This window comes from Mauremys mutica, chromosome 3 (genome assembly GCF_020497125.1).
Source record: "Mauremys mutica isolate MM-2020 ecotype Southern chromosome 3, ASM2049712v1, whole genome shotgun sequence".
In the NCBI taxonomy this organism is placed as follows: Eukaryota; Metazoa; Chordata; order Testudines; family Geoemydidae; genus Mauremys; species Mauremys mutica.
Window position 1 is genome coordinate 196,242,618 of NC_059074.1, and position 14,791 is coordinate 196,257,408.

The following is a 14,791-nucleotide window of genomic DNA, read 5'->3' on the forward strand; positions in this document are numbered from 1 at the left end:
AATGTAGTTGAATGATATATACATGAGGCTGTGTCTTTCACTCTTACATGTCGTACATTTTCATATTCCTGCTTCTCACAGAAGCCCAATCTTGTACCATAAAAGTCAGTGAAAGACTTTACATTAATTTCAGTGGACACTGGATCACTTCCCAGATGCTGTTCCCTCATATAAGTCCCCTTGCACCAACTGATCAGTGCCACATATTTGGTATTGTTTTCTCTCTTCTGAATATGCTTTCATATAATACAATTGAATTAATTAAACAAAATCCTCATTACTCTTAATGGGTATCCAAATCATTGTATTAACTATTATACTATTACTGCTAGAGGTGAGGTGTGTTTATGTCTTGTCAGCACATGTAATAGTATATGCTAGGATCTGCCAGACTGGACAAGTTTATTTCATGGGCATCCTGGTATAGAAGGAGGTTGTGACTGGATTCCCAGGGTGCAGCCTGGGCCTGTGGGACCACTGTGCCCCCTTAACTCTCCAGCCTGGGCTGTCTCTCACAATGCTTTGCTAGTGACAAGCAGCAAACCCCTCCAGGCACTGTTATCACTCAGCACAACCGCATGTGGAGCCCCACAGCAGCTAGATCGTATGAATGCTCCCAGAGCCACTCATGAATCACACAGAGACAGGCATCAGCCAGATCCCTCCAGCTCCCAGTCTTGTACCTCAGGAATATACCTGGCAAGCAGTGCAAGTTTATTAATTGGTTCACCACTTCATCAATGGAAAGTGGATGTACACCAGCCATTGTAAACCTGAACAGATTTACCAAACAGTTCAAGCAAACTCACTGGTAAAGATAAAAATAAAACCAGTTTATTGACTACAAGATAGATCTTAAATGATTATAAGTGATAGGCAAAAAGTCAGAGTGGTTACCAAAAGAAAAGAAAACATAAGCATGCAGTCTAAACTCTCAACCCTGATAGGGCTTGGCTACACTTACAAGTTGCAGCGCTGGGAGTTACAGCGCTGGTCATGCAGCTGTGGAAGGGCCAGCGCTGGAGTGTGGCCACACTGACAGCTACCAGCGCTGCAGTGTGGCCACACTTGCAGCACTTTCCAGCGCTGTATTGAGAGGTGCATTGTGGGCAGCTATCCCACAGAGCACCTCGTCCCGTTTTGGCGCCGTTTTGGCGCTGAGTATTGTGGGAAGGGGAAGGAAGTGTGCGGGTCATTCCGCTTCCTGTTTGCCAGCGCCCCGTGGTGCATCGCTTCACATCCCAGCATTCACTCTTTCCAGCAGCGTTTGGCGCCATTGTGAGTGTCTTTCTGTTACTCTCTGTGTGAATCGCGATTTCTGTGGCAAATGGAGCCCGATCTGCTGAGGACTCTGCTGATGAGTGTCACCAGCACAACACGTTTGGCAGTCCAGCTATTCCTTCAGCTCCAAAGTGACAGTGAGGATTCCGACGATGATATCAATATGGATTTGCCTGCCGCGTGTGACACTAAAGTGCTTGCGGCATTTACGGAAATGCTCAGCACCGTTGAACGCCGCTTTTGGGCTCGGGAAACAAGCACTGAGTGGTGGGATCACATCGTCATGGAAGTCTGGGATGACGAGCAGTGGCTGCAGAACTTTCGTATGAGAAAAGCCACTTTCATGGGACTGTGTGCTGAGCTCGCCCCCACTCTGCGGCGCAAGGACACAAGATTGAGAGCTGCCCTGACGGTGGAAAAGCGAGTGGCTATTGCAATCTGGAAGCTGGCAACTCCAGACAGCTACCGGTCGGTCGGGAACCAGTTTGGTGTGGGAAAGTCGACCGTGGGAATCGTTTTGATGCAAGTTTGCAAGGCAATTAATCGCATCCTGCTAAGAAAGACCGTGACTCTGGGGAGCGTGCAGGACATTGTGGATGGCTTTGCACACATGGGTTTCCCTAACTGTGGAGGGGCAATAGATGGGACGCATATTCCTATTCTGGCCCCCCCCCACCTGGCATCAGAGTACGTTAATCGGAAGGGGTATTTCTCTATGGTTCTCCAGGCGCTTGTGGATCACCGCGGGCGTTTCATTGACATTTACACAGGCTGGCCTGGAAAGGTGCATGATGCACGCATCTTTCGGAACAGTGGCCTGTTCAGGAAGATGCAGGCAGGGACTTTTTTCCCAGACAGGAAGATCACAGTAGGGGATGTCGAAATGCCCACTGTGATCCTTGGAGACCCCGCGTACCCATTACTGCCTTGGCTCATGAAACCCTATACAGGGAAGCTTGACAGGAGCAAGGACCGGTTCAACTACAGGCTGAGCCGGTGCAGAATGACTGTGGAGTGTGCTTTTGGGCGTTTAAAAGCCCGCTGGCGTTGCTTGTATGGGAAGCTAGACTTGGGGGAAAGCAGCATCCCCGCGGTTATATGCGCTTGCTGTACCCTCCATAATATTTGTGAAGGGAAGGGTGAAACATTCAGTGAGGCATGGACCACCGAGGTTCAAGTCCTGGAGGCTGAATATGCACAGCCAGAGAGCAGGGCTAATAGAGAGGCCCAGCACAGGGCTACAAGGATTAGGGATGCCTTGAGGGAAGAATTTGAGGCTGAAAGCCAACAATAATGTTTGCTGCCTTGCATGGGAGTGAATTGCACTGCTTACACTGTTATTCTATTATCCATAATAATAATATGATTTGTAGTGCCTCTTTCTTTACTGGGCTAAGGTATCTTTCACTATCTGCTATAATAAAGACTGTTTTCAAAGCCAAGAATTGTTTTATTGAAAAGAAAAAAACTTCCTTGACAGACAGACAGACACACAACATTTCATGAACACAAGAGGGCAGGGGTGTGGGTTGGTGAACTGTACAGTCACAAGTTTGCATATGCCCTGTCTGGATTGCTGTTTAATGAATCCTGCACTTCAGGGTTCATATACTGCATGGTGATGGGGGTTGAATGCAGAGGGTAAGGGTGGTGGTAGGTATCAGGGCTGGTTGGGGAACATACAGGTGTTGGAGGCAGCTGGTGGTGGTAAGAACCTGGATGCTGGGGAAAGGTGGTTTGAGCTGACATTGGGGCACAAGGCACAAAGGACGGGGCGGGTGGGGGAGTAGCACGGTAGTGCTCTGCTTGCATGGCAACGAGTGACTCTATAGACTCCGCTTGGCGCTCCAGGATGCTTAGCAGCCGCTCCGTGGTTTTCCTCTTGGCCACTGCATTTCTCTTGCGTGTCCTGCTTTCTTTCTCTCGCCAATCCTTCAAGTCCTTACTCTCTCGAGCAGACTGATTAAGAACAGTTTTCAGCATGTCTTCTTTGCTCTTTCGGGGATTTTTTCTCAAATTTTGAAGCCTCTGTGATGTTGAACATCTGGGCAGTCCAGTAGTCAAGGTCACTGTAGAAACAGAAATGACAACATTTAACACGGGCAGCATTGTATCCACTATCTCCAGACATGAATTGTTACACTGAGGGAGTGAGTTCTTATTTAAGCATTCTTTTACCCACACGCATAACACTACAGAAGCCACGACATGGTGAGTGAGCAGTGCTTATATGGGGAGAAGTGGGGCTTGGGTGATAGAGGGGAGCTGGTTGCTTCGGGTAATCTGGAGTGCTAGAGGGTTTGAGTGAAATGAAGATGCAGATGCAGGGGTGATCTTATCTCCCTATCTCTTCACTAAAGAGTCTCCCAACATTTTTCACAGGACTTAATCCTGGAAGATGTTTCCCTACTGCGAGTCACTAGGGAACAGCGGGGGCTCTTTTAGAGCAATGTGGATTCCGCCCGGGACCCTATGCGGCTTGCCTGTGTTCAGAAATGGTCCCCCCACCACTGGCAGAAGAGTGGCGCGGACGCGTCACCGTCACTGGGACAAGGGACACAGTGGCTCTGCCTATAAACCTGCGCAGGCATATTGCCCACGCTCTGGATGAAGCTTTTGCTGAGATAACTGAGGCAGATTACCGCGACGTGATAGACCACATCAACGGGCTATTCCACATCTAGAGGCTGGCATGCATGCATCCATAACCCCCCCTCCTCTCCAGAAACATTTCACCCAGAAAATAAAAGCCGCTTACCGGTAACACGCTCCTCTGCTTGTCCTTCTGCAACTGCTGGCTGCTGCGATTGGGTGCTTTCCTCCTGGCTTGAGAAGAGCTCCTGGCTGCATGCCTCCAGGGAATCTGCGGTTTCTTCCCCCATGCCAGGAGCTTCACTCGCGGTTTCCTCCCCCCCCCACGCCTCCGCCTCCGCCGCCTCCTCCGCCTCCTCCTCCTGTCCCCCAGCCTGCTCAGAAGTGTCCATCGTTATCCTGGGATTGGCAGTGGGGTCACCCCCAAGTATCTCATCCATCTCCCTGTAAAAACGGCAGGTCGTGGGAGCAGCTCCGGATCGTCGATTCCCCTCTCGGGCTTTGTAATAGGCACTCCGCAGCTCTTTAATTTTCACCCTGCATTGTACTGCGTCCCGATCATGGCCCCGATCCAGCATGGCCCTTGATATCTGCTCAAAGATATCGTAATTCCTACGGCCGGAGCGCAGCTGTGCCTGAACAGATGCCTCACCCCAAACACTGATGAGGTCCTGCAATTCACCAGTGCTCCATGCTGGGGCTCGTTTGCCGCGTGGAGGCATGGTCACCTGTAACTGATTAAAACTGATTGCACTCCACACCTGGCTGCAGCAAACAGGAAGGAGATTTTTAAATTTCCCGGGGCATTTACAGGGCGGGTCACCTGAGGCAAGAGCAGTAGAGTGCAAACTGATGTGCAGAGTGGCTGAACAGGAATTCTGGGATACCTCCTTATTCCCTGGAGGACAGGTAAAGCGCTGGTGAGTGTCCACACCTGCTGGGCAGCGCTGGATCACCAGCGCTGCACTCCTTATACCCCTGCCGGGATGGGTTTTCAGCCAGCGCTGCAACCAGGGAGTTGCAGCGCTGGTTGTGCCCTGCAAGTGTGGACGGGGTGTTGTTGCAGCGCTGGAAAGCCTCCACCAGCGCTGCAACTTGTAAGTGTAGCCAAGCCCTTAGACTGGGCAACATCTAGATTAAGCAGTTTTTCCTCACCCCACTGGATATTGCAGTTCAAGTACACAGGTTTCACCCTTGAAACCTGAGCCAGTCCCCTCTGTTGGAGTCTTCATTCTTCTCAGTGTCCTTGTGTAGGCCAAAAGCCTAATGGGAAGAAATTGTCTCAAGTAAAATTATACTCCGTTTTGCTTATTTTGCTTTATATTCCATTTTGCTAGCTTTAAATTAGTAAGAAGAAATTGTAGACTCAGACTTTAAGGTCAGAAGGGACCATTATGATCATCTAGTCTGACCTCCTGCACAATGCAGGCCACGGAATCTCACTCATCCACTTCTATAACAAACCCCTAACCTATGTCTGAGTTACTGAAGTCCTCAAATTGTGGTTTGAAGACCTCAAGCTGCAGAGAATCCTCCAGCAAGTGACCTGTGCCCCATGCTGCAGAAAAAGGCGAAAAACCTCCAGGGCCTCTGCCAATCTGCCCTGGAGGAAAATTCCTTCCCGACCCCAAATATGGCAGATCAGGTTCCAGCTACGGTAACACTTCCCATCACTTAGGTACATCAGGTAAGGCACATTCGGCAAATGTGCTAACAGCAGCACAATGCCACCGGCACCCAGGGCTGGCTTTAGGCCGATTGCCTGGAATCGGGCCCCACGCCTTAGGCGCCTTTTTAATTTTTTTTACTCAACCGGCGGCATTTCGGCAGTGAGGGAGGGTGTCCTTCAGTGCCGCAGAAGGCCCGGAGCGAGTGAAGGACCCCTGCTGCCGAAGACCTGGACCGCCGCCAGGTATTCGAATCGGGCCCTGCAGTTCCTAAAGCCGGCCCTGCCGGCACCATCTCTCCAGATTTCAGGCCCTGGTGTAGGGATATTAAAGAAGGTTTATATTAAACATGGTTTATATGAAAAATGATGTATTGATTTATTGTTAGTTAATACTTTATAACTTAAGGTTTATGTTAGAAGTAAATTTGTGATGATTTATTGATTTATTGTTAATTGATACTTTATAACTTAAGGTTTATGTTAGAAGTAAATTTGTGATTCCCAACATTTAGCCTCTAACCTGCAAGCCACCAGCTGTGTCTGTGTGAAGCCTGCTCAAAGAGATACTTGGTATAAAACTTGTTAAGCTCAAAGAAATACTTTGTATAAAACTTGTTAAACATTAATTATCTCTAAGTAAGCCAAAACAGTAGCTGTTATAGTGTATAAATAGAGACCCCCACCCTCTGTAAGTTTTCATCTCACTTTATCTTTGCTTGTTAAAAGACAGGGAGTCTCACATAAATTGGTAACACCCCAAAAGGTAAAGAGACAGTGAACTAGATGTGATTAAGATAAAGAATGTATGTAAATGAGTGCCTAGTTTAAATAATGAATGAATGGTTAGGGAGTTACCAGCCTGAAGAATTCAGTGTCGGCTGAAGAAAGTGTCAAGTGGGATCAACCAGATGACACCCAGAGGGCAAACTGGAATCCACCCACCACACCTCAAAGGAAGGAAAAATAAAACATCTAATAACATGGAGCCAGCCATCTGCTGATTGATTTAGCAACAGCAGAATGAAGCAACTCCTATGAACTAACATAGGGAAAAATCCCTATAAAACTGGACTCGAAAGAATAAGGACTTTAAGTCTATGGTTCTGCTGCCAGCCTCCAGGAGCATCAGATGCATCTGACACAGACTCTGCTCCATCCTCATGACCAAGATACCTGGCCAGTAACTTGGCATGAGCAATGTCTAGGCTGGTAACTATAACATCTATACAGAACCTGAATGAATGATTGTGTGGATGAATATATGTGTGTGTGTGTATAAAGAATAAGTAGTAATAGAAATAAGTAGGAAAACATTCTTTTGTTTTGTTATGGTATTTACAGTAAATGTGGCATCTTTGCCTTATCCCTCTTAATAAGATCCTGCTAGTTTTTATTGGTATAACACTGGAGCAGGAACAGCCAGCTTTATTCTCCAGGGCCAGAAGTAAGCTACATGAATATGTCCTTAATACCGCGTCTCTTACCTTGCTGGAATCTGGCGGGTTCAGGGGGGACTTCCTGGTTTGGATCGACAGGGGGCTCCGGGGTCAGAGTATCGAACTGCTCCCGGCTGATCATATTCACCTTCTTGAAGTTCTCAACTTCTTGCTTGATCTGCGAGTATTTGCATTAGTAAAGGAAAAAAATGGTTCTAAGTTTATTCTTTACTAATTGTGTTAATTGTTTATAAAAGAATAAAAGTTTTATGGCTGTAATTGCCTTATTTACTGTTTGGTGTAAATAAAAAAAAAAACCCAGCTGGGCCAAATGGTCAAAAAGGGAGTGGAAAAGTCGAGAGGCACCCAAATGGCAGATTGACAACCCGAAAGCAAAGGCATACACCCCAAAAACAAAATAAAAAGTAAAGCCAAAAAAACAAAATAAAAAACAGCTGCAAATAACACCCAGTAACAACGCAAATAATGCTGATTAAAACAATCTTGAACAGCTCCAGTGTAACAGAGCAAGATCCAAAAACTTGTATAAAAACTTATTACTATAAGACAAGGGTGTATTGCCATGGGACTTTGGGTTTGTTTTCCATCAACATCGGAGCTTTGAACCAACTTCTGGCGCCAGTGAGTGCTCGCATCCCCTCGGCCCCCTCCTGCCTCTGCCCCAGCCCCGTCCCCATTCAAACCCCTTCCCCAAAGTCCCTGCCACAACTCTGCCCCCTCTCTGCCCCATTGGACTCCTTCCCCAAATCCCCACTGCATCCCCACTCCCTCCCACAGCTTGTTACGCCACAAAACAGCTGTTTCACAGCAGCAAGCACTGAGAGAAGCAGGGACGGCGCGCTCAGGGGAGGAGGCGGAGGCAGGGGTGAGCTGCGGCGGGGGGCGCTTGGCTGCCAGTGGGTGCAGAGCACCCACCAATTTTTCTCCATGGGTTCTCTAGCCCCGGAGCACCCACGGAGTCAGCGCCTGTGCTTCGAACACATTCGACAAAGCCCAGCTCCCCCCTCCCTCATGTGCAATTTCAGCTGGCCAGTAGAACTGACCAAGCAAACTAACAACTGGTAACTATAAGATCTAGCTGCAGAACCTTTTGGTGTGTGTGTGTGTGTGTGTGTGTGTGCTGTGACTGAATGCCTATGCTAACTGTTGTATCTTCAATAAATGCGGCATATTGCCTTTTCCCCTGAAAAAGATCCTGTGTGCTTCTTATAAGCATAACACTTGTTGCTTGCAGCATAGGTGGGGAGGGAGAAAAGGCGAAGCACGGGGCCACTGTGTTCTGTTTTATACCCTTAGTCCATGTGCTTGGAGAACACAAGTCCAGGCATGTCTGGTGGGCATTGCTGAGTCACCAGGCAAGATCGAGCATTTCCCCTGGTGTGGCCTGTGCAAGTGAGTCATTGCATTGTAGTTCCTTTGCTGGACAATGGCTGGTGATGTCTGTTCAGCACCCACCCGTGCGTTGATTACCTCTCTTGTCATAGTCTCTGGAGAGCTAGTATCTGGGCACTTCCCAAACCCACAGCATATTTTAGTGAAAACCATACAACACAATTTTTAGAATTTTTATATGTATTAATGATACACATATTTAGACAGAACAATGGGTTTCAGCAGATCATAACCTTTCCCACGAGACCTCACATGGCATGCTTTATATGAAATACCACAGTTATATACAGATGATGAATATGGGGGTTAGAGGGCGTTCCCCCGAGGTATAGAGTGTCACAGAGGTTATGTAGCCCAGCTAGATCCATCCTAACTCTGTAGCCAGTGTTTCTACCCTGTATCAACTCTTCATGCCAGATCCCAGCCAAAGGAGCTGGGCTGCACTTGTAACAGATTATCAGTGGGAGGAAGAGTTCCCCCCTTCAGGCCACAGAGCCATTTTCCTCACCTTACTGACAGAACTACCCCTCCATGCCTCTTGCACCAACCCACCAGAAACAGAGGATTGCACAGGATTTGCACAACATTGGAGACTCTTGTCCAGCTCTCATGTTTCCCAAGGGCCTAATGAGCCTAGTCTTGCCAACCCCAAATGATCAACAATCATAAGTGAGGCTCACCGAAAATCATGGATTGTCTTTAAAAATCATGAGATTATGTAAAAATAATAGATCTGGTGTTCTTTTTTATTTGCTTTCTGCTCTTTGAGTCTTTAGGGTGTACTGAGGTCACATTTTGAAGCTTTCTCCACAGCCACAAGGGCTAGAAACCTACTTTTTCTCTAAGAATGAAGACTGAAATCATCACATATCCACTTGACTCCATGAAACTCATGACAAAATCATGAGAGTTGGTAGCACTGCAAGTCTCTCTCCCATCTACATGCTGCTATGAGGGCACTACACACAAAGTGCACAGCCCCTCGTCCCACCTCTCCCTCTCTGCACAGCAGAATCATATAAGTCAGGGATAGGCAACCTATGGCACAGGTGCCGAAGGCGGCACGCGAGCTGATTTTCAGTGGCACTCACACTGCCCGGGTCCTGGCCACCAGTCCGGGAGGCTCTGCATTTTAATTTAATTTTAAATGAAGCTTCTTAAACATTTTTAAAGCCTTATTTACTTTACATACAACAATAGTTTAGTTCTATATTATAGACTTATAAAAAGAGACCTTCTAAAAATGTTAAAATGTATTACTGGCACATGAAACCTTAAATTAGAGTGAATAAATGAAGACTCAGCACACCATTTCAGAAAGGTTGCCGACCCCTGATATAAGTCCTGCTGCCAGGGGATCATCTGTAGAAAAAGGAGCAAGATTTGTCCCATAGACCCTTTTTAGAGCAGATTTGAGTTAAAACTTCTATACCTACCTTTGCTTATCCTTTCCAATTAAATAAGTAAATATGTATATAATGATATACATATAACTTATATGTAAATACATTCCTCCTGAACTGCTTTAAGACATTGACTCTCTGTATTTTTCCAGGAGCCTCAGGGGCATGACTCATACATGTGAAATTGAGCAGATTTAATACACAGTTGCTGCCTATGGAGACTAGAAAAAGGTATTGAACACTGAAACCTATAGAACCTAGACTGTAGGCAGCACTTCTGTATTCTGGAGCAGAGTTGCTGCAAGCTACATTATTGAATCCCATATGAAGGCCACCCTGCCTCCAGGTCTGGCTTTTTCTTAGCTTATTTTGTACTCTCTTACTCACTTTCTTGATCTTTAGCCTGTCAAACTCTGAAATAGTTATGTGCCATTCACCATCTGACACCACTGAGAATTATATATACCTCAATAATGGCCCCTGTTATTTTTTTTTCCTAAAGAAAACAAACCTGGAGTTCCTATATACTTTGCATAGATAATAACTCTTGCTTATTGTCTTCTGTATATTTTCAATTCTTCAGTACCCTTCCTGTGTGATCTCATCAGCTTTTTGTGCAGTGTTATCATGATCTCATAATATATCCTGCAGAATTAATGAAGTTAACTATGCCTTTTTTCCCCCTAAATTGTTACAAAGTAGCCCAAGTGTTAATGTAATTTAGGCTGCCATTCAGGAATAATGATCTTCATGTGATATCATCAGGAGCATCTCACTTTTTCTCATTGATTTAATACTTTTTTTAAACAGTTCCCTTAAGTTTCTAATATGGTCTCTCTTATTTGTAACATACTACTATTTTTATGATCTCATTACTATTTTGACTATCACAGATGCTTCACAGAGAGACTCAAAATAGACCAGGCAGGTGTTAAGACAAGGTAAAGAGATGAAGTGACCTAGTGGCTAGAATTTGGAGAGAAAGTTCCAGATATATGTGGTAGCATAAGTAGAAAAGTGGCAGCCTCCCTCTGCAGCTATGAAGTCACAAGAAGCAGCCCAGTTTGTGTGAGCAGACGGGGGAGTTGCTGGACATGAGGTAAGAGAAATGGAGCAAGTGCCCAGAGAGATTTCTCACTCACCCACACTAGTTCTACACCAAACTACAGTTGGCAATTTGAATTTGTAACTTTCTGGCTAACCTGCTATATAGCATATCTTTTCTTGCAAGCCTTTGAGGAGGTTGTAGGTTCAAAGATAGAGGGGTTGAAGATTGAAGGACAATTTAGGAAGGGTCTTATGAGATGGTTGCATACAGTGCCTTTTATTTTCCTCACATGGAAGAGTTTTAATTGGAAAATGTGTAATTGAAAGTATGATTAATCAAAGTATCATACTGAAAATATTTAAGATCTTCTAACTGTGTTTCTAAATTTTTGGAGGAGACTCGAGCTCTTAATAGGTGCCAGAGAAATCATAAAAATATAATACAGCAATCTCCAAAGCTTATACAGAAAGTCAGTCTCTCCTAAACATACGATTGTATATTTTCCTTAAAGAGAATGCCCCATTAACTTTGGATCTATAACATCAGTTATCCATACAATATATTATTAACAGAGGTATACTTCCTAGGAACAGATATATTAAGAATGCCCCAAACATCATATTCTTGGGGTTCATAGATCAAATCTTAGACCTTCCTGGAAACCTATCTAGAGAAAATTACCCGTCAAATGTGATAAGGCCCAAACTAATATAAGAACTGCAACTGCCAACAGTCTAAGAGAAGTTTACATCTTACTATTCATTCACACATCAAGAACCCTGAATTGCATATAATAAAAGATCATAGTCTGAGGAAACAGAATTTAAATAAAGCACATAGAACTGTGTAAAAGTGTAAGGCCCCGATCCTATGATGTGTGAAACCATATGTACATGCGTGAACTTATACCCATATGTATAAAATTACTCATGTACGTAAGTGTTTGCAGGACCTAAAATCTTTGAGAGGTGTGAGATGGTGCAGGAGAAGAGAAACCTTCTAATACTGAAAGAACAGGCAAGTGCACTATTAAAATGTTTTTATATTGACCATAAAGCTTTTATCCATTCATGCATTTTAAGTCTCCTAGACTACCTGGGTTTGTTAAACATTTCTAATTCAGCTGTAAAGGAAAATATTACACCCAATTTACATATCTATAGACCAGGACTACTGCACCTTGGTATGTCCATCTTAATGCATAAATCATTTAAAAGGCTTGTAAGTTATTTTTAACTGAGTTTAGCATTATAAGTTGTCATCAAATAATATAATTTGGTTACTCAAGGTTAACAAATTGGAGATACAATCTAATCTCCTTGGGAAAATATTAGCATGTTAAATTCTCACAGTCAGAAAATACTGGGAGATAATTGCTTGGGAGTCCCTATATGCAGCATTATATGCTGTAGCTTCATACATATACATTTTGTAAGTTTCCCTACCAGGTTCTCTGTAAACTATACAGCACCACAGGCAGAGAAGTATCTTTTCCAAATTCATTAGTGCAACGGTGAAAACAGCACTCTAATGCCTATGCTGTGGAAGTGCAGGCTGAATTCCTTCTGGTGATCAATCATTAAGCACTTTCAATAGATAAACCAACATTCCTTACAAACCAAAGCTCTTCATACAATATATTGTTGGCATTCATATCCACTAGAAGAAATACAAAGAGAAATCAATTCATGTAGTGCTTCTTTCAGTTAAACATAGAATACAGCCAACCTTCCTACATCAGTACAAGAGTAGCTCAAAGAACTTGGGCATGATGCTGCCGTCCTTTCACAGATGAGAAGTCTCATTGACAGGACTGGGCCATTTGAAAACACATTTGGAATGGAAAAAGGTGTATTATACACCTAAAAGTAAAGACCTGGATTCTCAGATGTGATTAATATCCCACTGTACATATCTTGGGGAGTGAGTGTGGTTCTCTGTTCCTAGAACCACTTCTACACCACCCCCGGCCACAGCATAATTTAAAACAAAGTTCAGGGCATGCTTCTATGACCTTCACAAGTCAGTATGCCAGCCTTGCTCTATCCTCACTTGCACACTTTTGACATACCTGGTGTGGGAGCTGGCTATGCTGAGGAACACCAAATAGAGAGCCCCACACATCCAGGGAATCCCCAGCTTGGGAGATCTGCTGGGTATATGGCTTCTTTGTACCAATGAATTCAATTCCTTCCTGTGATTCAACAGTTCAGATGGTCATTTGCATTTTGTCTCTTTTTGCATAGTTTTCGGAGTCTTCTCATTGACTCTTCACATGGGCTCAGAACTCTGTTGGTGCTAGAGAGCAGCAATCAAGAGGAAATTGCTTTAGTTTTTCCATTTCCTCAATGGCATTTTACTGGAGCAACTAATTGACTGGTAATGCAGGTTTAGGCTTTAATTTTTAATTGTTAAAGGTTTTGGGGGCTTGGGAAAGGGTCATTCAGCCCCTTAGAAGTCCAGCCATATTATGATAATTGCAAGCACTGTGAATGTGCCTCTATCTAATGGCAGACTTTTCCCAATATTCAACTGCTGCACACAGAGACAAACTGTAATCACAATTGCTACAAATTACTGCTATTCTTCTCTGACCTGACTTCTGCAATTCAACAAAAGAGAGAGATCCTTAACGTATATAAAGCTTGATGATGGCATCTCTACCATCATCCATGGTTCCTGGATCATCCATGCTATCAAAATGTTTCAGTTTGGAACACAACAAGTATATCAAACATTCTGGCAAAAACTGAGGAGAAAGACAAGTCAATGATGCTGAGAAAAAAGTATCAGAGATAGATTAGTTTGTCTGACAGTCATTTTTTATGCTTTGTTTTTTAACACAAGAGCCCTTCCATGCATATTGAATTTACTTATAGTATGAATAAACTTCTTCTGTCTATAGTACTGTTCTGTAAAGGGTGCAGTTTTAGGAAAAATGGTGATCACTTATATCTGGCACCTACCCATTAAGTGCCCACAAAGAGCCTTTGGACACTTATCTTGCTGCACATTTTGCTTCCTGATTATTTTATACTTGAATGTGTCCTTATGGAAATAATACATAGATCATTTGCTGTGCTTCTCATTTTTGCAATCGGCTTTTTCTTCAAGAACCATGCAGCATAGATTTCAGATTGTGTTTCATTGTCATCTGATGTTTACGATGTAAACAAAGTAGGAAAAAAACCTCCCTCTGGAATGTATATCCACATTGACAGTGTTCAGAAGTTGTGCTTAATATCTGCCAGGGGATCTGGCACAAGCACTACGTCAGCTAGCAGTAATTTGAAACAAAATCCTATCCTCCCTGGTGCACCAAACCGTACTAGTTACAACAGACATTGACAACTGCTGTTGAACACAATTTTTCTTAACAGCGAATGATGTTTGACATCTGTTTTTAACATAGCCACACTTTGCACATTGTGGTTTTCCAGTGTATATAGGAATGATAATCCCTGAACCAATGCAGGCCTTAGGTTATACAATTACATTTGATGTACTGAATACAACTCCTCTCCAGAGTTTTTGCAAAATATATAGCAAAAGCATACTTTGAATCTTTCACACATTCATCATCCAGCCTTTTCCCAATTCCAATATCTATGTGGGTCTCTCAGTGATCAGACCTCACACCCCCGAGACTATCAGCATCACTTCTTATCCTGATACCAGTGGGGTCCATAGCGGCGATGACTTTGATTGGGTTGTATATGTAACTGGCCAGATCCTGGCCTGTTTTGCCTTCTTTGTGCAACATTGACAGCACAAAGAAGACAGAAAGCCAGTTTAACTATCTTGCTGGGGCTTCCTTGGTATAAGGAAATTCCCAGGGAGTGTTATGAGCTGGCACACCTCCACCAGCCTTGACATAGAGGGGGTGGCCAGAGCACTGCTGTGTTCCAGCAATCCCTGGCTGTCGGAATAGCCCCAGAGAGTATGTCTA

The 14,791-nt window shown here is 44.3% G+C and overlaps 1 long non-coding RNA gene across 1 annotated transcript in view; it reads left to right on the plus strand.

Annotated features, from left to right (window-relative positions):
• Positions 1-14,791, plus strand: part of LOC123365942 — a 57,134-nt gene that overhangs the window by 5,931 nt on the left and 36,412 nt on the right. The window contains exons 2-3 of the long non-coding RNA XR_006577839.1: positions 9,947-10,025; positions 10,688-10,893. This is a non-coding gene — a long non-coding RNA (uncharacterized LOC123365942). The remainder of the gene's footprint in view (positions 1-9,946; positions 10,026-10,687; positions 10,894-14,791) is intronic.